The sequence below is a fragment of the Tetrao urogallus genome (genome assembly GCF_951394365.1).
Source record: "Tetrao urogallus genome assembly, chromosome: 2".
Lineage (NCBI taxonomy): Eukaryota > Metazoa > Chordata > Aves > Galliformes > Phasianidae > Tetrao > Tetrao urogallus.
Window position 1 is genome coordinate 82574999 of NC_136814.1, and position 24613 is coordinate 82599611.

Below are 24613 nucleotides of genomic sequence, written 5' to 3' on the forward strand. Positions count from 1 at the left end.
GATCTCTCATGTCATACATGCCCTCCAGCAGACCCTCAGAATGCAACAGGAAAAGGCTGGCAGAAGTCACTGTCTCAGCTTTCTTCCTTCTCTAGCCAAATTGTTTTAAAGATACTGGTACAAAATTAAGAAGTGTTTCCTATCCAGTGTCACATGGTAGATATGGAGAATAAATCTCAGAACAGGTTTTCACAGCTAGAACTGTTTCACTGTTAGAACTTGTGGGATAGGTACAATGTCTGAAGACTTCTTGTTTGTTATGCTCAGTGGATGTGCTTGGTGTGAGTATGAGGGCCTGAAGAGAATGAGCGTACTTTATAAGACTCTGCTGGAAAGAAGCTCTGCAGAGAAGGACCTAGTTGTCCTAGTGTACAACAGGTTTTCCGTGAGCCAGCAGTGTGCCCCTGTGGCCCAGAAGACCTGGGATTCATTAAAAAGGGCATGGCCATCAGATTGAGGGAGGTGATCCTTCTTCTCCCTACTATGCCCTGGTGAGGCCACATCTGTATTACTGTGTCCAATTCTGAGCTCCTCAGTTCAAGAAAGATAGGTTACTTGTAAAGAGTCCTGCAGAGGACCACAAAGGTGACAAGGGGTCTGGAGCTTTCCCCTCTTGAAGAAGGGCTGAGAGACCTGTGGCTGTTCAGTAGGGAGAAGAGGAGAAGAGGAGGCTAAGGGGGAAAAGAGAAGGCTAAGGGGGATTTATCAGTTTATAAATATCTAAAGGGCAAGAGCCAAGTGAATAGGGCCAGGCTCTTTTCAGTGATGCTCAGTGGCAGAACAAATGGTAATGGGCACAAACTGGAACACTGGAAGTTCCATGTGAACGTGATAATAAACTTTACTGTGAAGATGGTAGTGCACTGGAATAGGCCTCTCAGAGATGTTGTGGAGTCATCTTCTCTGGAGAAACTCAAAACCTGCCTGGACACTTATTTGTCCAACCTATTCTAGGCAACTTGCTTTAGCAGAGGGGTTGGACTAACGGCAGAAGCCCCTTCCAACCCCTATGATTCTGTGATTCTGTGACTGATTTTTGGAAGTGTCTTAAAGCGAGTGTAGGTATAGTCACAGACAATCTCAGTAATGGACAAATTCCCACTTTTTCCTATTTTTTTTTTTTTTTTTCAAAATTTGGCATTTCTGTACTTCCACTTACAAAACAATTAGTTTGTGCTGTGTCAAATGTTTGTGCTGTGATCCTGTCCTTAATAGGAGTGAGGAGTGGGAGGTGGAAGCAATTCAATAAAGTTGGATTTTCATGAGTTAGGGAATATCCAAACACTTGGACATCTGGATGAAGCAAATTTGCATTTACCTCTTTCTCTCATTTTTTTAAGTTGTTGCTACTTATTTTTAAATATGATCTTTTTTTTTCCTCTTTGTTATTGAAATGTATTTATAATATTACATTGAATAATGATTTCTTTTTCAACTATAGATTATAAGTATTTTTAAAGATATTACTGCTGCTATCTTTTAAAGAAACAAATAGGTTAAATTATGTTGTCAGGATCACTAAGGAGGAAATAATACTATAAACATGGAGACAGAACTTTTTTCTTTCTTTATACTTCATCCACAGCACACAGCACTATTAGTGCCAAATTATGACGCAGGATTGAAAAAAAAACCAACCAAAGAAAACTGGGATATGTTCACAGAAGACATTTTGGAAAATGAAAGTCTTCCATCATAGAAAGGAAGTAAATGCCTTGACCTCCATCCATACTTATACACAAGTTTAATTTTATTCATAAGAGTCATTTATTAGAACTCAATGGGACTATTCATGTGACGCATAGAGTGAAACAGAGATTGAAATGTATTTGGAATGACAATTTCTTGTGGATTAGCATTATCAGAATTGTTTTCTTTTTTTCTTTCTGAGCTCATACTCTTGACATTTAATCGTAATTTGTAGTTAACTTGTTTGTTATTGGCTATCCTTCATAAAGAACAGTTGCAAGAGAAGAGGACAACTTCTGTACTAGGTGCAATTTGGACTGAAACAGATGATAACAAACAAAGTGAGATGGAAAATAATATGCAGTATGAAAATCCATGGATATCGGAAAGTTGCAGCTTACAGTTAATGCATGCAAGACATGAAAACCTTTACTGGTTTCCACAGAGGATAAGTTTTAGCTTAAGTACATTAGTACTTAGCCTTTATACAGAGCTATCGTTCATGTCTTTTTGCTAAAGTAAAAATATGGCTATTTTTACTACTTTAATATATTTTTCAAATCATTTTTCAAAGTAAAATCATGTTTATGTAAACTTACATTTGAAAAGATCATATGTAAGTTATGTAAAATGGGAAGTTTTAAGGTAACACCATCTCGTATAGGGCTATTAAAAAAAAACATAAAAAATATCAAATGGCAACATCCATATGCAATTAAATTAACATAAACTACATTAACAGGTCAGTTCAAACTGTTGATTAGTTCTGTAAATAATTTTGCCATAATTCTGGATCTCTGCTGTGACCTGTACTGAATGTGAAAGGCACTTTTGTAGGACACACTTTAGCAGTCTTTGAGGGAATTAGGAGTAGTTTAGGTGATAAGAACTGATGGAAGTCAATTAGTGCTTTGTCAGTCAGGTTATCTTATTGATAAAGTATCTATAGTAATGAAGATTTGCAGAACTGGTTTTGAGAGGATGCTGACTGGGATTTCAATAACCTCTCTTTTTATTACTGCCTTTAGAATCATGCTTAGGTCAGATGTGAAATTACTATGTATTAATGTATGCATCTGAAACAATATGAAAATTTATTGGCAGTTGTATTTTATTTTGGCATTTTTTATTATTTTTATTTTATTTGATCAAGCTGCCTTGGTCGCTTAGATCTATTTGCTTTATATCTATGGTGAGTAATGAACAGTCCCTGTAGTATTATCTTGATTAACTTAATAGCAAGCTATGTGCAAAATAAGCAAAAAAATAACTAAATAACTAAACAAAGTGCACAATCCATCCCTGTCAGCATTCCCAAGGCACAAGTGAAGGACAGTATTGTAATTTCTTAGTGTCAGCGCTTCTGGTTTTGACAAGGTGCAAACTTTGGTTTGACAGAGATAGTCTTCAAAGAGATAAAACAGTTAGCAAATGTCTTTATTTGTACTGATTTCTGGGAAAGCGATGGTTAGGTGTTATGAATTGCTTGGGGAGACAGGCTGACAGGAAGATAAAGGGAGAATGCTCCAGGAGCCGAAAGATGGAGGCCTTTGTCTATTCTGAGAATAACGTGATCCTGCAGAAGCTAAAAGTGTGCGTGCAATGAATTAGAGGCCCATGGAGGCAATTTTAGTTAAACTATTTAAATTTATTTTTTCCTGCAGGCCCGTGTAACCTACTGCTGTAGCAAAAGCAGTGTTGAGTGGTTTAGCATTTGAGAGTGTCCTGCATATATAAGTATCAGCAGGACACTGTGTAGGCAAGGTCCTTATAAATAGTTGTAAATGGTTTCTAGGCAACTTTTTAAAAGCAAGCAAATATTTAACGTGTTCAAACAACACAATACAAGCACATTTGTGTTAGGAATTAGCTGAACAAAGAGGACAGTAATCACCCTAGCTGACACCAGGCAAAGTTGGGTGTCTGGTGTCACCCATGTTCATTCTTTCATCCTATCTAGGTTTACTGTCCACTGTGGGATATAGCATCTCCCCAGGCACTCTGGTTTGTCCATTGACCACAGCAGCAGCCTAGGCAAACAGCTTGGTTTTAGATGGCTGAAACAAGGTGAGATTAACCCGGCCTGAAATTTGTCAGTTCTCTTTCTACCAGACCCTCCACTCTGTTTCTTTCATATCTATCAGCATGTAGTGTGCAGACTTCAGCTCACATGCGTGTGTGTTTTTACGAACATATACATAAGCAAATTTGTCTGCCAGGTTTTCTAAGAATGTGATCCAATCTTTAAAATGCAACTATTATACATGGTATATGTCATATAGATATATGGAAACTTGAAAAGTGAGATATCATCTCAATCCTTTCCCAAAGAATTTCAGAATTCTGTCAGCAAGTGGTTTAGCATTTCCCCAAATAGCAGCCTTCTCTGTGTTGGATAAGTCGTTAACTGCTACTTACCGATGAAACAAAAATATGTTGCCTGTTCCCAGAGTGCTGCCAAGCACTGAGCTCTATGTACAAATAGTTTTCTGTATCTCTAATTAACTGAGACTGTGTTAAACACTATTTATTTTCCACAACTCCAAGCATAGGTAAAAATATACAGCTCTAAATTAAATACACAGATTAAAAAAAAAAAAAAAAATAGGTAAAAATAATTATGGATCACATGTAAAAAAAACTTTTCCCCTTGCTCTTATTGTAACTGGGATAGAATGCACTGTGGAGGAGGCGAGCACTATTCTTATTGTCCTGACTGCTGAGTTGTAATTCTGATAACTCAAAGGTTTAAGAGCAGGAGTGAAACCTCCTACTTAGCACCCAGCTGACGTTTACACAATTAAGATGAGCGATATGTTAACCAAGACTAAATACCCCCTCTCTTAAATCAGGGAAGCATTATTGCCTTTTCTATGAAAAATAAAATAATAATAATAAAAAATCAACATAACAATGTGCTTCAATCCATAATTTACGTTAGATATTTTTACAGCAATTTTGGCTTGTTTTAATCAAACTATGCATTATGTTTAAGGCTTTAAGTTAAAAGCATAGCAGGTATGGCTCCACACTCAGCTGCCAAAGTGGAGAGCAGGGGGTCTAGAAGTGTTGAAGTCATTGGTAGCTGCAGGCAATGAATTTCTCACTCTTAGAGAAAAAAACACTCTTGCTCCTGTAAGAGGCAGAACTTCTGAGTCTTAGTTCCTGTTGAGTTCTAAGCTCATCAGGACCTTCCAGAGGCAATGTGTTTCCCATCTCTGTAGGATTAATCATCCTTCAGGTAAGAGCTGGATGAAAACGCATGAACTGAATATTTTTCCAGATGAAGAGAGAAAACAGTGTATTAAAGTACCTGTAACATTAATATGAGCAACCATAAATAACACATTTTATACTTCCAGGTTTCATTGATTTAATAGTGAATTCACAAACTATCCTAATGTTTGACATTTTTTATTTCTGGGAAAAACAAAACAAAACAAATTCAACTTATCCTTTCCACTCCAGCATTTCATTGAGGCTTCACTATGTGTCTCTGGCTTTGGAGCTTTGACTTCAGCTGCAGCTTTGCCAGTCCCTCCTCTCTACAACCTTCTCCCTGCTTAGGGGGACACAGTGCTAAGCAGGGAGAAGTCTCTTCCATTTTTTTGGACTTGCCCTTAATGTCTGAGCAGCTCATCAGATATTTGGATCTTTGCTTCCCAGAAACAGTCAATAGTCTGACTTTTAAAATAAAGATAATACAGAAAATGGGGCCCCCTAAAAATTGCAACATATTTCTGTGAAGTATCTTAGGTTTACTGCAGCCTGGTCTAGTGGTTGGTGACCTTGTACATAGCAGGGGTGTTGAAACTAGATGATCACTGTGGTCCTTTTCAACCCCAGCCATTCTGTGATACTGGAAATCATATATTACTATTAACAAGGTTTTGGTAGTTAGGTTTTAATGTTGTATGAACAACATTTCCGTGAGCTTGAAGGTTCTTTAATGAACTTTCAGATATAAGATACCAGGACCAACAGCTTTAAATCCTTAGTCATTTCAGACTCACGCATTAAATTGGATACACTGAATACAATTTGATTTATTATCAGGAACTTTTAACATAAATCTTAAAGAAACAAATATATTTTTTATTTATTTGTTTAGGAACCATCTTATCTTTTATTTATTTATTTAGGAACATTTATTGTTAATTCTGGTAAAATAAGGAAGTGGATTTGATATGCTTTACCAAATGTTAGCCTGAGTCTTATTTTTCACATGACAGACTTGCTAACGCCTGCTAACTTTCCAAAGGAGGTGATGCTATATTCACCTATGATATATTAAGTTCAAAAGACCTATTTTTTTCAGAAAACTGTAGTGATTCTGACTGGTATCTAGCAAATTTTTCCCTTTTACAGAACTGTCAAGCTAATTTTATATACTTGCTTGTGTTATTTCGGTTCTAAATATTCTTTATTCATATCTTATAAGGAAGAAAAAAGCAATAGTCAATTATTTGTTACTAAGAACAGAAGGTTTAGTAAAGGTTATTGTTTTGTGATTTTTGATATCGGATTCCTTTTTTAAAAATTTCTCTGATTTGAGATATGAAGCGTGCCATTTTTTTTTGCTAAAGTGTTTTGATGGATCTTACTATACTTTGTCTTTTAAATGGAAATTATAAATTCCTTGCTCCTGCTAAGGGAAGTGTTTATTTCCTACATATTCAACATAGTTTTGAATCTGTGGCTGCTCAGATGAAGTGGAAGAGTTTACAAACTCCTTTCAAAATGAACTGGGGCCCAGTCGCAGCTATAACTTGATTCTGAGGCTCTGATCTGCAGAAAACCCAGAATGTTAGAAGTGTCGACAGAGCTGCTGCTCTCATGACTTTCCCATCATGGAACCTCGTAGTTAATTCAAACACTTCAATATTTTACCAGTCTTGTGAGACTCCTGTTGCAGAGTATCCTCTTCCAAGGTTGCAACCAGCAAATTGGAAAATATTCTCCTGGACATCTTTACAGAAAGTTCTGCTACACCAACTCTCAAAACACTGGGGACACTGTCTTTTTAGACAGATAAGAGGGGAAAAAAAAAAGATGCTTAGTCCCTGAAGAATATGATCTTAAGCGCTGCTCTTTCCCTTTCCCTTCTCCTTAATAAATGCATACAAATCCTCAAAATAGTGATCTTTTTGAAGAAAAACTTGCTTTATGTTTCTTTAAAAATTATGCACTGTTGAATTAAATGTTGTCTATCAGTTTCCAAGAGGGTTATGTGCTTTTAAAAAGTCAGCTAGATATCTTGTTCTATGCAAAAGTTAGAATAGGCGTTCTAGACTCAATTTTTAATCTCTGGTACCACAGACTATCATGTAACTATGAATAGTATTGTATATGCAATAAATAATGGCAAGAGTAGACTGTGGGGATCAAATAGGTCTGTCACTGCATTTTTACCAGACGATTTAACACATAAAACACTTGCCTGTGTATTTCCTTCCAGCTTCTGAATTGTTACAACTAGAAGATGCATAATAATTCAGCAGTACAGTTTACCATCTCCACCTGTTACTATCCTTTTCATTTACACACACTTTACACTATCTTACTCTGTGTCAGAAAATCAAGAGAATATTAATAATATGTAATTAATAACTTACACTAAATTCCATTGGAAGTACTTATTATTCAGAAATTCTTAAATGTTAATGTGGTAAATATCCATATTTTATGTGTTACAGATGAAGAAATTACATTCATGATTCAGTGTAATCCATTCATTGATTCACAGATCCCAGAGACCTTCAGGCAGTATGACAAAACCACATAATTTCCCTGAGTACTAGGCTGTGCATTTCTGTATCTGATTAAGTTAAAAAAAAAAATCATTAAAAAAATATAAAAATCTTCCTGTTGCCAGACAGATCCCTATGGCTACACATCTCAGAAGTCTCTGGAGCATTTTGTTATTCTAAGCTAAGTTGGCAGTAATTTACACTCAATAAATTGGTTCCAGTTCTGCCCATTTCAGATGCTATCACAAAGACAAGATTTTATGTGAAATTCTCTTACTTTTAGTCAAAGTGTATTCCTTTTAAGAGATCTTCAGTCACAAATGCAGATGATATGGAGATAAAAATATTCCCTTGCTCTCCAAAGCATGATAGAATCTGATGGATCAACAGTTCATACCTAAGTTGTTTTGCCAAAAGTGAATCAATCCAAATCAAACCATTCTTTTTCCGTTTTTTTTTAAAAGAGGTTCAATACCATGGCATATATCATTCATAATGCATTAATAGATCTTCTATTTGATACGGAAAACAAAGTCTCTGTAAAGAGATATAATAATTTATGATTTGTAATGGTCTAGGTTTTAACTGAAATAATTTTTTTTTGTAGTGGCTGGTATTATGCTGTGTCTTGGACTTAATAAATTTAAACAATATTGATAACATGCTAATGTTTTGCAACACAGGTGTCACAGGTGTCAGTTTTTTTCTGAGCAGTGCTGTCACAAAGCCAAGAACTTTCTGCTTCTTGCACTGCTCTGCCAGCAAGGAGCCAGCAGTACACAAGAAGCTGGATGGAGACGCAGCCAGGATAGCTGACCTAAACAGGCCACAGGGATATTCCATACCATATGGCATCGTGCTGAGTAATAAAACCTGGGAGGGTATTGACTGGGGCAGGGACTGGCTCAGTGTTGGTCAGTGACTGGTGAGAAAGTGCATTGTGTATAACTCATTCTGTAAATTTTTTTTGTTGTTATTATTTTCCCTTCCTTTTCTGTCCTATCAAATCATATTTTATGTAAACCCTTCCGTTTTGCCTTTTTCCAGTTCGCTCTTCCAGCCTATTGTTGATATCAAGAGTAAGTGTTTAGCTGCCTGCTGGATTAAACAGCAGACTTTTTGGCAACTAACATAGGGCCCAAAGAGCTGATCTAGCAACAAATCTGACCAGAGTGTGTTAAAAAGAATTTATTAAAGAAACCATGTTAGTTTAATAGTTGTTGGTCACAATGTTAATTTATTCATTCGCAGTGTGGTTTTATTTGCTTTCAAGGTAGGTTTTTTTATTTCATTTCTTGTTGTTTATCTTCTCCGGGGGCTGGCCTGAGTTTTGCCAGTTTGTGCATACTGTATAAATAGAATGTGTCTATTTCACACCATGATCTTAATCCAGTCTTTGTACTAAAAACAGTCATCATCTCACACTTGAGAAAACACTGCGGGAACTACTACACAGTCCACTCTTTTTCACAGTGAGCTAAAATAGGTTTTGATAATTTTGAATTTTCTTGGGATGTTCAAACTATCGTGATCTTATTGCTGTATTTGGCAAGGGATTGGACCTAGATAATCTCTAAGGTCCCCTCCAACCTAAGCCATGCTATGATTGTATGAATCTGTATCTCCTGCATGTGTTTCCAGTTTTGCCTATGATTAAAAACTATTAAAAAATACCCAGCCACAGATTTGCCCTGAGGCAGCAACCGGACCATGCACCTTGGTGCCATCCACAAACTTGCAGAGAATTTACTTGAGCCCACTGTCAATGCCATTGGTGAAGATACTAAAGAGCATCCATCCCAGTACTGACCCTCGAGGGACACCACTTGTCAGTGTGTCTCCATCTAGACATTGAGCCATTGACCACCAAACTCTGAGTATGATCTCGCAATAAATTCTTCGTTTATCAAATGGTTCACTCATCAAATTCTTTTCTTTTCAACTTAGGAAGAAGGATGCTATGGGGGACCATGTCAAAGGCCTTACTGAAGACCAGATAGATGACACCAGTGACTCTTCCCCTGTCCACTGATGCAGTGACACCATCATAAAAAACCACTAGGTCAGTCAGGTAGGATTTGCCCTCGATGAATCTGTGTTGGTTCCCCCATATCACCTCCTTGTCTTCTGTATGCCTTGGCATAGCTTCCAGGAGGATCTGCTCCATAATCTTTCCCAGCACAGAGGTGAGGCTGACAGGTCGATAATTCCCTATGTCATCCTTTCTACCTTCTTAAAAATGAGTGTGGCTTTGCTTTTTTTCCTGTCACTAGGTAGTCCACCTGACTGCCATGACTTCTCAGATACTGTTGGCTTAGTGACTACATCAGCAGGTTCCCTTTGAACTCTGGAATGCATCCCATCAGAGCCAATAGACTCATGAATGTTCAGATTCCTCAGGTTGTTGTGAACCTGATCTTCTCTTACAGTGGAAAAGACATTGATCCCCAAGCTTCTGACCTATCTGCTCAAGGGCTGTTTGAAGAATAGTTGCCAGTGAAGACTGAGGCAAAAAATCAGTCTTCTTTACCAGTCTGCTTGAAATGCTCACTAGTGGTGATATGCCTCCTTGGACTTCTCTTTTCTGATTGATGTACGTGTAGCCTGTAGAAGCCTTTCTTGTTTTTCTTTGCACTCTTTGCCAAGTCCAGTTCCTGACCCCATCCTTATGCAACCTAGCAGCATTCCAATAATCTTCCCACAGTACCTGTTTCTACTTCCACAGCTTGTGCACTTTCTTCTTGCTCTGAGTTTGACCAGCAGGTCCTGGTTCAGGACCTGTCTCTTCCTTTCCTGTCCAGACTTCCTACACCTATGGATGGAGAGCTCCTGCTCACTAAGTAAAGCTTCCTTAAATCTTCCAGCTCTGCTCCTCTCCCTTGTCTTTTAGGACAGTTTTCTGAGTTTTTGAGTAACTCCCTCAGGAGCTGGAATTTGGCTTTCCTAAAATTTAGCATCCTGATTTTACTCCTTATTTGTCCCATATCTCTCAGGAGTGTGAATTTAACCACTGCATGACTAGCTGACTCAATCCCTGTGACAAGCCCTGAAGCTGAACCAGAGAAAGAACCAACTTGTGCCACTCTCAGTCATCCCAATATTCAAGAAGAAATAATTGGTTGTGAAAGTCCATTTAGTAAGAAAGAAACTCCTACTAAGAAGGGAGGGGAGGAAGAAGAGGACAAGGAAAGTACTCCAAAGCCAAGCCATCAAAGGAATAGAAGGAAGTGGCAGATATGATAAAAAAGGCAATAACCACTTGATACCTATCCATGAATGAGATGAAAGATATGTGAAAAAAAAAATTAGCCATTGATCAGGCAAGCATATTTTCACCTGGCTGCTTTGATGTTGAGATAATAGAGCTGATAGCCTGTGTTAGCAGGCAGTAAAGCCAGGCATCTGGAATCCCTATCTAGGAAAGGGGACACTGACAAAGCAATTGGGAAAGGGAAACAGGCCCTCAGCCTCAGAAGGTGATTCCTGCCAGGCATGAGGGAAACATAAAAAATAGATCTTATAACAATGAGGCGTTGGGTATGGAGAACTAGTCCTGTGTATGATCCCAAGTTTTTTGATACATTACAGCTTTTTACAGAATAATAACTTGTTACAAATTGATTAATTTAGTCCAGCAATTCACTGTCTTTTTCTTAAGGCAGTTGCAGAGAAAGACAGCTTGGCTGTCTGCAAATTGTAAATTCATAGGAAAAAAAAAAAAAAAAAGGAGGCTTAGAAGAATAACAACAAAAATTATAAATGGATATGAAAGTGTGAAATTTAGAAAATGGAATTTTCTGAAGACTTCAAAATGTGAAATAGGTTTCCCATGATGCTATCAACTAGACTGGAAACATTTTTTAAAAAACAGAAACACTCAAACAAAAAAGGAAATAATTTATAAGGTACAGCTCGGCTTTAGGAAAAAAAGAATATTATAAATAATGTAATAGTTCTTTTTATTTCTATCTTCACTAGCCTTGTGATTATGAATGGACATCATTTTAATAAAAAGGAGAGAAAATGTGCTTTGTTATAATGACATTTCTACATGTGATATTCTACATGTGTGCATATGTCTGAAAAAAAATTGCTGCTGTGAAGTTGCCTTTATCTTTATATATCCTATTATTTGAGGAAGTACAGGGAAGAAAAACTCCATATTCTTAGTGAAAATGCATTATAGAAGTCCATGGACACCAGCTGTGTGGTCTCTAGAGGAACTTGGAGTTGCAGGATGAGGTCAAAAATATCTAGTAACCTCTGGTACAATCATCCTTTTTGACTTAAAATCAATGAAATACTGGAAATAACAAAAATGTCCCTTGCCTCTCTCCCTTTCTATCAGGTGGGGGACACTGGTATTGTCTTTATTATTTCCATTAGCTTTGTGTCACTTGAGGAAATTGTTTTTCACAGTGTGAAGTGAATTTAGCCTACTAATATTTGTTTCTTTGACTTTTATTGATAACAATTTGTTTAAATTTCAGAAAAATTTGAAAATATGCAAGATATAACATTATTGATATACATCAATATTTATGGACTTTATTTCCTTAATCTAAATCAATGTAAATGAACTTCACACCATTTTGCTAGTTACTGCAATGGTATATTTTTAAAAGCTTTTCCTCTTTTCTCTCACAGAAGGTTGATAAGATTCATTGCTAAAGTATAATATTTTTGCCCTCTTTTTGCACTTGAAAGGTATTAATTTACATCTGTATTTATCTTTCTGTTCGTATCACAGCTTTACAGCCAGACTGCTATTTGTCAAAGTGCTTCTTTATGGTGTTCCTCAGAACTATATCAATTCTATTAGACATATTGTTCTGTAAGACTCCTTTTGTCTCAAAGAAAATTGATCCCGCTGCTTCTTTAAACATATATGCATATCCATAGCTGTCTGAAGATATTAGGTTGAGTAACAGGTGAAATATAAAAGATTCTCCATTCTGTATTTGTGTATGCATAGAATATAGGAATTATGTTTATTTACATGTTTCTATTTTAGTTCTCACTTCAAGATGGTTTTGAGTACTGGAAAATAACTTTGTTGTTGTTGTTTTTGAAAAGGCATTTTAAACCATGTGCTTATTGCTTTTGTTGCATTATATAAAAATAAATAAATAGCATGCAAAAGCAACTTCTGAATCAAAACAATATTAAAATAGAAGTGAAGCATTTGTTCTCTGAGAGAAAATGGTAATACATTTATTGTTCTTGTTATTCTTAAATATTGAAGATTTAATACAGACTTACAGGAAAATAAAGCCAGATGTTGCAAAATTTGAAGAGTGAAAAAGAAATATCACACACCAGGGTCAGTTGCTGAAAGTTCTAGTGCACGATGGCATCAGATCATTCTGTTGTATAATTCACTTTCATGAATTTTTCTGGACATTCAGTAAGAATAAGTACTATTTTCAATTTTATAGATCAGATTAGTTGTTTCCAAATAGTAAAGTGTACAAGCTCTCTTAGGCAGTACCATATGCCTTGTACTCAGCAGAAAAGTAGTTTAATTAAATATTACTGCATTGTCATTAGAACCAGGTGATTTCAAGTTATTAGCTCTCTGCATCCTGAGAACTTTTTGGAGATAATGATGTTGAATTATTGTAGCAACAACATAGCAAAATTTATTGTGAGGCCTTACCACTTAAAATCACTTAATGAAGAGGGTTTTTTTTAAGAGAAATAAATCTTCACTCACTAACCTAAACATGTACTCACAACAAGTACCAGCACAGATTTGTTCCAAGTATTTTGCCCAGCATTTAAGGATCATGGATGTATCCAGGTGGGCTGGCCAGGATTTCTTATTGTGGCTGTAGAGGATGAGAGACACTGTCTTTTGAGTTGATATTGTGCTTCCTGGTTTCTTCCTATGTATATTGTCACAATGGCTTTGGATGTCCTTATTATGTCTCTTTGAAACTGACCTCAATCAGTATTTTTTGTTGTTGTTTCTATGTTGTTTTTGTTGTTTGCTATTTGCTGTTTTTATGGTTTTGCTTGTTTGTTTGTTTCTCCCTGTCCTTTCTTGCCTGTAAGAATCTTAGATTTATTCACTTTCATTTGTCTCTGTACCAATGTGTCCTCAGTTCTGTCCAGGGTGTGGGCTATCCTTAGTTCTATTGATCAGATTGTTCTGACTAACTGCGTGAAACAGTGATCTCTTAGGTATATCTGGGTGCCATACACACTGTTTTTATGTCCCTCTTCTGCTGCTTCTACTGCTGTTTCCACAACCAGGGATTCCTATTGATTCTACAGTCTCATTTCTATTTCAGTTCTCTGCTACATGGGTCAACACAGTGGACTTTAGAACTTGTACTGCATGTCCAAGATGAGTTTTTAAAGCTCTGTTGGCAGGCAATAGAAGTAACCACTCTTCACAGTAAGTATGAAAGTCCCAGTCATTTCTTTTTTTTAGTGGGATCAGCAGAAGATGTGACAGTTACTGTGCAAATCAAGTGTCATGGTTTTATGATTTTTGGCTATTGGCATTTCACATCATAATATCATGTAGTGCACTGGGAGTTAAAGAGTTAATCTGGGAGAGAAGAAGAACTATCACATTCCCCAGAAGATTGTTCGCTGTGCTGTTATCATTTCAGGGGGAACAGATATAAGACCTTGGTAGGTGATCCTATGTCCCTGTTTTTGATCATCAGTTTTTCCTCGCTGCTGCTCGACCCGACTGTGCATCTCACCTCAGTGTATGGTGAGGCCTTCAGTCATCAGACACTCTTTTTCTCATTATATTTGATTTACTAGCTTCAATTCTAATTATATTGTATTATAGTGTATTATCCCATATTCTGATCCTGTATTTAGTAAATTAGTTTGTTTCTCCTCAGATCATTGCCACTGTTTTAAATTATTCAGGATCCCCCTGTTTCCCCTTTCCAGAGGCATGGATTCGTGAATCCCTCTGCCCCGCTAGTCACAGAACCAGACCCATAAACCATTGACATCAGGAAATTTTTGTAGGCAAATATCTAGGATACCAGCTTTTTTTTTTTTTTAAGAAACAGTATCCACAGGATCATTTGTTCCCCTGTGATTAGCAGTCCAGCATACATATTTATGGGCACAAAAGGAACCTTTTCCTCTGAACCAGAGAAGTATTTATATTTTTGCTTTTCATAGGAATCTGTAGATGTTTGAATAGGACTTCAAATTTGGTTACCTTGAATTAAAGATATTCTTATGCCTTAGTATTCAAAAGGTTTACTAAGCAGATTGGAAATATATGATGTATTTTAAAAGGAGCTGAAGATAAAAGAGTATGTTTAAAATGAAACAAATTAGTTAGATCTACCTGTAATGTGATCTCTTGCAACATATACTACTGACCAGATATTATTTATAATACTCTGCAGAAAAATTCTGCATTAGTAGCAGTCATTTAAAAATCCTCCTTCACTGAGAGATTAAAACAAAAAGCCTAGATAATGGTCTGTGCAGCAATGTGTAACAATTTCTTTACTCAGTCAAAACCAAAATGTCCTTGATGAACTTAAGATGTGAGTATGGTCAGAGCAGTTCCTTTCCTCAGTCCTGTAAAACCAGAGTTGCAGTGAAATACAGAAAAGATAAGAAAATTCAAATATAATTGTAAAAAGGCATTTTCCTATAATCACTCTGTAGTTTTGAGATATTTACATAAGCTCAAGCATCTTCAAGCTGCAGTTTGTATACCCTACTTTTTCAGAGTGTTATGTCTTTGTTTTCTCTCTTTTATCATTAATATTATAATTATGTGCATAATTATAATTAGAAGTTTGATTAAAGAAAAAACATAATGCTAAAAATATATTAAAATTTTTTTAAAAAGTCTTTGAGATTTTGTAGTTTGCTTTTTTTTTTTCTCTGAAATTATAATAGGTAAATTGAATGGTGTACACAAATTTATTTATTTAAAAAAGAACCAACTGAAATACATGTATATGCATAGGTGTGCACATGTATTCTTTTATGATACAGTTTTCCATAATTCTGCCAGCTTGTCTGTGTGTACACAGTGATGCATAATGAAGAGATGAATTAGCAAATGTTAATTGACTGAGAAACAACATATTTTTGTGCCTATTGTGGTTTAACCCAATGGACAGCTGAGCAGCACGCAGTCATTTGCTCATTACCCCACCTCCCAAGTGAGATGGGGAGAGAATTGAAAGAAAAGTAGTTGAGATAAAAACTACTTACTAAGAAAAAAGAAAACTAGATAATAGTTAACTATATAAATATATACATATACAGAACAAATTATGCACAATCAATTGCTTGCTGCCTGCTGACTGATGGCCCCTGACCAGTAGCTGCTTGTTGGGCCAGCTTCCCTGTTCTGTGATTTTTTTTCACAAGATATCATATAAAATGGAATATCCTTCTGGCCAGTTTAGGTCAGCTGCACTGGTTCTGTACCCTCCCAGCTTTTGTGCACCCCTAGACCCCTTGCTGGCAGAGCACTATGAGCAGCTAAAAAACTAAAATGTCCTTGGCATTGTGTAGCTCTGCCCAGCAACAATTAAAACATCGGTGTGTTATCAACATTCTTTTTTCCTAAAGCAAAAATGTTTCATCATTCCAGACTCTATGAAGAAAATCAACCCTGCCCCTGATGAAATTAGGACAAGGATGCAGAATATTAGAACATTTCTAGCAAGAATAGCGTGTTCTGAATAGTATACTAGTACTTGTGCTAATCTTCAGAACTTTGTGTCTAAGCACCACATTTTTCATGTATTTATTCATTTTTTCCATAGGCGTCTGGCTGAAACATCTGTAACTGCAAAATCTACTGGAGTTTCTTTTAAGTTATTAAATGTTGCTTTGACATATGTAAAAGATAATTTGGCAGTAGAGATGTGTCAGAAAGTATTAATAGTGAAATCCTAGAAATTTGTATTTTTCAAATTAAATGTGAGATTGATTCACTGCAGTTTTAGATCAAACTCATTGTTTCTAAAGGTTAGTGCAACTCTATTAAAGATTTTGGTATTCTACCCTCAAATTTTTATAATGAAGTGAAATCCAAATTACGGATTTAAGCACTACAAGATCTGTATACTAATTTTATAGTTCTTTTAATAGAAAAAAAGTTTAACAGAAAAGTCACCTGATGATGACTAAATGCATTTAAGTCTTTGTCTAAATTTTATAGTATAAAAGCTAAGCAATATACCCTACCTATTTCAAAAAGTGATGTGAACATCTTTGTTCTTTGGTGAGATTTAAGGTGAAGACTTTTCATTATATGCTCCCAAATGTCCTCACATCTTCTTACAGTCTTATTGCAGGCAAATAATACAGTTCTCCTAACTTTTTCTCAGGATCTCCAAGTCCTTCAGAAGTACTTTTAAAAAAATATGTTATTTTCTTTAAGATGATTCATGCTAAATATTTTTTCTGGAATTTGAATTCACTATAATCAAAGCCAAATTTGTCATTGATTTCTGTGCTGAAATATCAGTCTCTATAATATAAATGTCTATACTTATGTATATATATACATATATGTTTATACATTTATATATATATATTTATATATACATATATATACAATACAAATGTGTGTAAGAACTTATTCATGGTAAGTATGACAGAGCACTAGAACAGGCTGCCTAGAGAGATTGTGAAGTCTCTTTTGGAGACACTGAAGACCCACCTAAACACCTTCCCTGCAGGGAAACCTACTTTGTCAGGGGGGTTGGACTTGATCTCTAGAGTTCCCTTTTAATCCCTACAATTCTGCGATTCTGTGATTCTCTGTATTCTTTCTTTCCATTATTTTTTTTAAAATGAATGTTTAGGTTTCTCAGCACTGTTATTCTGAACTCCAAGCCCTCCTATGAGGATGTAACTCAGATAATTGCAACACGACTGGAAGCACAATGGAATTATTATGAGAAATCTGTTCATGGCAATCACCAATGGCATTAGGAAAGGAGAAAAAGACATAAGGCATCCTCAGGTTGTATACATACACAATAAAGTAAACTATGGAGAAAGTTGGAGAGAGTTTGTGTTAAATTATGAGTCAGACAGTCAGACTTGCCCTGGAGATGCTAGAAAATATTTTGAAAAAGATGTCTTGCAATTTCTCATTTACCAAATTGGTTTCTAAAATGTGCATAAATTAAAATATTTCACAGAACTATCTGCTCTTCATTATTCCATGAAGAGTGGAATGGAATCATAGTTTACAAGTTAAAAGTACTGTGCTTTCAGCATGAAAGCTTGCAACTATATGCAGTAAGAGAGAAGTTTCCATATTATATTTCCTTTTTGGCAGTGTTCTCGTGTATAGAATATTTGTAGGCAAAATATTTACAGCCTCTCAGCCCACTGCTAACTAGATGCTTTTAACAATTATCTGTATCCCTTATGCTAAATGGATAAACCAGATAAACAAGAAGAGGCATTAAAGAATTTATGCGCATATTGCAACTCATGCTATTTTACTGAGTAAATGGCATATGTGGAATCTTAAAATTTTATCTAAAAATGATAATTAATAACACAAAACAAACAAATACAATTTATGCTGGGCAAAATTCAGAGATTTTCATTTTCAGAGAAGACAGATTTACTATGTGACATGAAAAACATTCATGCTGCAATTAACGGTAAAGTAGAATTATGCAGTATCTACTTTTAAGCAAGTTGTATTCTTATATTGGTACTTGTAAGGGCTAAATGGTACATGTCCATCAGAGTCTTTACTGAAGATGAAAAAAAGGAAGTCTTCTGACAGGTCATCTCTATATCGGCTAAGAACTGAACCAGAATTGCACATAATTAATAACAAGTGTGGAGGAAAATGAACTGGCTTCAAAACTCATGAAATTTTAAATATTTTTTTAATAGATACACCGTGCAGTCATTGAGCTGTAATGCAAGGACAAAGTATTATATAGTTTACGTACAATGTGTCTGTATATTTATGTAGGTATGCATATCCATATGTGGTAATAGTAATCTTATAAAAGCCTAATGCCATCTTATAGAAGTATAATCAATCTTAAGATGCCAGATTTTAAGACATTTTGCTTTCCATATATGTAAAATATTTACACTTGTGTGAGGAAGTTCTAATGCTTTCACTCTAAATCTGAAAAAAATATACAATTATTACAATGGTAATTTCTGAGGAGATTCCTTATTTTGAAACAATTTGCATGCCTTATTGGTGTCAGCTGCAATCTTCAGAAAAAAAACCCTGTTTTTTCTCTGTTTCCATAGAATATAAAAACAAACTAATAAACCATGTGTTCTGCTTTTGTTCTCTTCCTTACTTTAATTGTCTAGCCTTTGACTCACAAAATAACTTTCAGCATTGTTTTATTATCTCAGGTGCAAATCTTGACCTTAGTTTCCACCTTGAAAACACCAGCAAATATAGAGTTGTTCCTTCTAGTGGCTTAAGTGTTATTAAGGTTATATGGCTCATCTCTTTGCCCCTTCCAGATCAGCTTCACAACTTCACAGAAATTCTCTGCACAACAGGCCTTTGAATGAGTTTTAGAGACAGAATTCACGCATTAATTCTCTTCCTCAAGGAGCTGCTGACTCTATTGCAGCCTCTGAATTTCAGTAACATTTGTGATGCAGTTTGGATTGAGGATTATTTTGACCTAAAGACCATGAAGGAATAGATTTTTTTTGTGCTAAGCCTGAATGCTCTGACCTCATCTGTTACTTCTTTTGTTTTTCTTTTTTTTCATAATATAAACATCAGTCTAACATGCTCTTCTAAGTTAGTGAGAGAATGTTAAAATCATCACTGTTAAAAGGGAAAATAACACTCTGCCCAATCTTCATTTCTTAGATATTAAGAATTTTATTGCTTCCTGACTATCATTACATTTCAAAGAAACTAAATAGAATTTACCAGCGATCATATGATACTGTCATAGGGAAACAAGAATAAGCCCAAAATTCTGTGTGAGAAATCTCTGATAGGATTTCTCTGAAGATCAGAGAAGTGCTTATGAGGCAAATCGCCCTGTTTGCACTCTCACTGCAGTTGTTGGCATCATGGAGGCTCTTGCTGGTATAATGGATCTGTCACTTGGCACATAATCGAAGCTCCTTTTGGATGAGGACAGTGCATTCTCAGCCAGCATATTTCAGGCACCTTGGCTACTAAGAAGCATCCAGCTCAGGGGACCAAAGTAGCTTTGGAGTAACAGTGTCTGGAAAACATCAACATCAGGACCTCAGGACCACCTGTTGAGCTCTGCTAACCCACTTCTGCTATGCACATGACCTGGTAGTTGTAAAGGCAGTGAACTGTCTTCCAGCAGTTGCTGTTGTACTTCCTGAAAAACACACAAGTCTGATTAAATTACCAGAAGTGTTGCCCTGCAGACAAAGAAAATTGTTCATAATAATAATAACCTTGGTTATCTGAATTACCTGAAATTTGGGTCTATATTTCTATGATTCTGTGATTTCCTAAGCATTACTACAAGAATTTAGGGGCCATGATTATTGGTTAAAGAATAGCAAACCATTAATATTTAAACACTTCTATTAGTAAAAGAGGTATGCATTTCTCACTGTGATAAGATAGATTAAATCTAGATAATGTGTTTGTAAGTACAGTACTAGAAATACTGTGAAAAACAATTCAGAAGCACAGAAGAATAAGGAAACAAAAATTTTCAAGTACCTGAGTGGCTGTTACTAAGTATAGTAGTAAAATGCATGCAATTGTAATAGCCTTCTAGTTATTCACACTGCTAGGCAGCTCTGTCACACAAATTAGAAAATCAACATATCTATTGGGTCATTAAGGTAATGCCTTCATAGGGTATAATTCTCTCTACAAAGTGATGTCTAGGTATGTATATAGTCTTATTTTAAATGGCTAAAGAAAAAGTCTTACAGATATTACACCAGGACATTGTTTTATAATTGAAAGCATATCATTCTGAGATTGCTTTACAAGTGATTGGCACTCTTCAGAATATATTTATAACACACTTCTGGTAAAAACAAACAACCATACTGAAATTAGATCCCGAGGAAGCTAATTTTCTTTCCCAGTAGCTGTAGTACATCTGTCATTCTCCTCACTATTGCTACAGTGTTGTCATTCTCAGACATATATCTCATAAACGCTTATCCTCAGCTCTATGTTTTTATTCTCTTAACTGTCTCCACATAAAACCCTTGTGTCCAGTGTGTATGTGCTTTGAGTATGGACTCAGCTGCATGAGATATCAACAGAAGTATTACAAGTGCTGAAGATATGGAGGCAGTATGATTTTGCTCTAAAGAATTTTTTCCTGTCCACCTTGTAGAGAAAATGCAGCTATTGTTTGGGTTGCTGAGATGGACCAAGGGATTACTAAAAGATGTCTTGTTGAGCAGAAGCTGGATTTTGCATTCCTTGGCAAGTTCCACAGGCAGCATGATTTAAGAAGCATTTGAAATCTCCTGGAATTAAAATATCTTAGGGAAGGTCCTAGAGGTCAGTGTCAAACAAATACCGCTCTCACACAAGTGACTTCATGCAGTAATTACTCTGATACAGTCCTACCAGTCTGTTAGGGTCTTGCTTCCAGCGTTCCGGTTTGCATATGGGGAGTCATAACATTCTCTTATCTTAAGTATGAATAAATTCTCCTGAGAAAAGATCTGCAAGCTAAAAATTCTGCTGCATTATTCTCCGTATTCCTCAGCATTTTTCCAAATCCTGCTAAAAAAGCTACTGAACCACAAGTAGGAAGATTACAAAAATTACGCTGGTTTTGCAGCTTGTTATGAACTGGATTCAAAAAAATACTCTGAGCTAGATGAGTCTCTGATGGGCAAGAGAGACAAATATATTTCAGTAAAATATCTCATAAAGTGGTTGAGTTAGTTAAAATTCTAAAATTCCAAATAGAGCTTCCCAGACTGTGCTGGTGCATTTCTACCTTGCACTACAGCAAAAAAATGAGTATATGACCATTACCAAAGTGTAAACACAAAGTAAGCAAAGCTTGCTATTGTCAGACATAAGAGTGCTGAATGCCCTGGTCTCTATCACAATCAGAAATCCTGGAGTACATAGTAGATATTTCAGTTGTTCCTGATTCTGCATTTGTACGGGGTTGGCACAGTGCTGGCAGCAGGGATCTTCTGTGAGTTGAGGCCAGGGCTGCCCCATGCCACACACAGCTGATTCCAACTGTGTGAAATGGTAAAACTGTTGCACAGAAGAGAGGAGTGATGGGAAAAGAAGTGGGAGAAACAGCTGTGCGAACACCAATGTCAGAAAAGGAGGCTAGAAAGAAACTTAATTTTTGTCTTTGTGCCTCATCTTCCTACTCTATTTTACTTAACAGTGAATTAAATTGTTAGGGTTTTGCCTGTGATTATAATTGCTAAGTGTCTCTATCTAATGAGCTTTTTCATCCTACTTTCTCCTTGTGTCCTGGTGAGGAGGAGGAGTGAGAGAGCAGCTGAGGGTGGAGGCTGGCAGCTGACCAAGGTCTATCCACCACAGCATCACAGGTGATCACACAGGATCTTGGTTATTCCAGGTGAACTAGGAGTTCAGGTCCAGGAATCCTGCTCTCTACATGCATGATGGCTAACTGATGCTTCCATGGAAAATTTACAAGATTAATGCACTAAGTAAGTGAGGTTAAACAGGAGGTGAAGGCTAGATTGGGCAAGGACAAGATTCACTCTAACTTAATAGCATTCAGCTCCCATACGAACATTATGAAGTTCAGGATTTTTTTTTTTTTTTTTTTTTTTTTTTTTTTTAGTTCATTTAAACATAAAAAAAACCTAAATCCCATGAAGGCACAAAATGGAATTCTTCAGTGAAATGAAATCTCAAGCTACCTGCTGTTATAGACTAATTGCTCACAATCAATGAACTCTTATCTTTTTCATTTTAAAATTATTAGTATTGCTTTGGTTATTAATGTAATTTAGTGTTATCCTTTCTTCTTTCCAAATTAAAATGCACCATGATATGCTCAAAAATGAATAAGACATTTAATTATTTTTCCAAGGAAAACAGTTAATTTAAATTTATACTCAATCCTCTAGTAGAATACATCAATACTATCATAAAAATGCAGTTTTGGTGTGTGAACAAAATAACTGAAAACTGTGCTGGAGACGTATGGTTAAAACGCTTGGCTGATAGTAATTTGATCCAGGAAGAATTCATCAGTATCTCACAGTCCTCATGTTTTCTCCCCTCACTCTCCTTGGTTAATGGTCTGGTTTCTGAGTGTCCTGTTTAATGACAGTTCCCCTCTCCAGCTAAACTTTCTTTTGCTAACCCATTCCCTGCTGCTGTCTGATGCCACTTCCTTAGACATCTGGCTTCTGAATCTTATTTAGCAAATAAGGTAATTGTTCCATGTTCAGTTATTCTGTTTCTACCCACTTTTGCTTTGTCATATCACAACAATAGATAGGTGACTGATAAACAAAAATACATTAAACTCCAGACTCCTGAGCAAAAGGCATCTTCAGTCTTTCAGCTAAAATTATCATACTGCTGAACTACCATTTTCAAGTAAGTTTATAAAATCACTGGACATAATACTGTTTCATTTTTATGTAGGTGCTTTGGGGTGGTCTTCAAGGCTCTTTTGAATTATTTGAATACTTAGATTTCATAAAACATATATCTGCTGATTTTGTTGGGTATTCAGAATATTTGATTTGTTTAAAATTTTAGAATTTAAAATTAATTATTACTCTTCCTTTGCATATTTTTAAAATATGCCAATATTCATTTTCTACTTTGCATTTTGATTTTATGCTAATCTTCATATGTTAACAGTGTAATGCATCCAAGCCTGGGAATTCCAGCACTGGAAAGATGTAGAGTTTTGGAGAAGGTCCAGAGGAGAGCCATGAAGATTATCAGAACACGTTTCACAGAATCACAGAATGGCCAAGGTTGGATGGGACCTCAAGGATCATGAAGCTCCAACCCCCCTGCCACATGCAGGACCACCAACCTCCTCATTTAATACTAGACCAAGTTGCTCAGAGACCCATCCAAACTGGCCTTGAACACCTCCAAGGGGCATCCACAACCTCTCCGGGCAGCCTGTTCCAGCATCTCACCACTCTCTCTGTAAAGAACTTCCCCCTGACATCCAACCTAAATTTCTTCCATCCCTCAACTTAAAACCATTTCCCCTTGTCCTGCAGTTATCTGTCCTTTCATATAGTTGATCCCTCCCTGTTTGTAGGCTCCATTTACATACTAAGAGGCTGCAACGAGGTCACCCCACAACCTTCTCTTCTCCAGGCTGAACAAGCCCAGCTCCCTCAGCTGTCTTTGCAGGGAAGGTGCTCCAGTCCCCTGATCATCTTTGTGGCTCTCCTCTGGACCCTCTCCAACAGCTCTCTGTCTTTCTTGTACTGGGGGCTCCAGACCTGGACACAGTACTCCAGATGGGGCCTTACAAGAGCGGAGTGGAGGAGGACAATCACCTCCCTGTCCCTTCTGGCCACCCCTCTTTTAATGGAATTGTCTTTCCTACAAAGAAAAGCTGACGAAGCTGGACAGCTGGACTTGTTCAGCTTGGAGAAGAGAAGGTTCTGGGGAGACCTCACTGCAGCTTTCCAGTACTTAAAGGGAGCTTAGAAACAGAAGCGAGACTTACAAGGGCAGAAAATGACAGGACAAAGGGAGAATTATTTTAACATAAATGAAGCTAGATTTAGATTAGATACTAGGATGTGCTGGAACAGACTGCCTGGAGAAGTTGTGGATGCCTGTCCCTAGAGGTGTTCAAAGCCAAGTTGGATGAGGCTCTGGGTAGCTTGGCTTCATGGGTGGTACACCTTCCCGTGGCAGGGGAGTAGAAACTTGATGATCTAGAAGGTCCTTTTTAACCCAGTTCATTCTGTAATTCTATGAGCAAATGATTGATATTGTTATTTAACATGAGGAATACTTTGCAGCTTTTTTTCATTAACACTACCCCATAATGCTTCCTACCATAAAACATCTTCATTCTTTCCTTTTAGTCTTGGTTGTTTTATCATGGAGAGCAGCCAGTATTTATGAAAGTCAAACATCATTACAGTAAATTCTAATTAGTTTCTCCTTCAATTTTCACAAGAATGAACCTCATTCATTTTTATTCTATGACTGAATGTAACATTCATATTTGGTCCTTCAG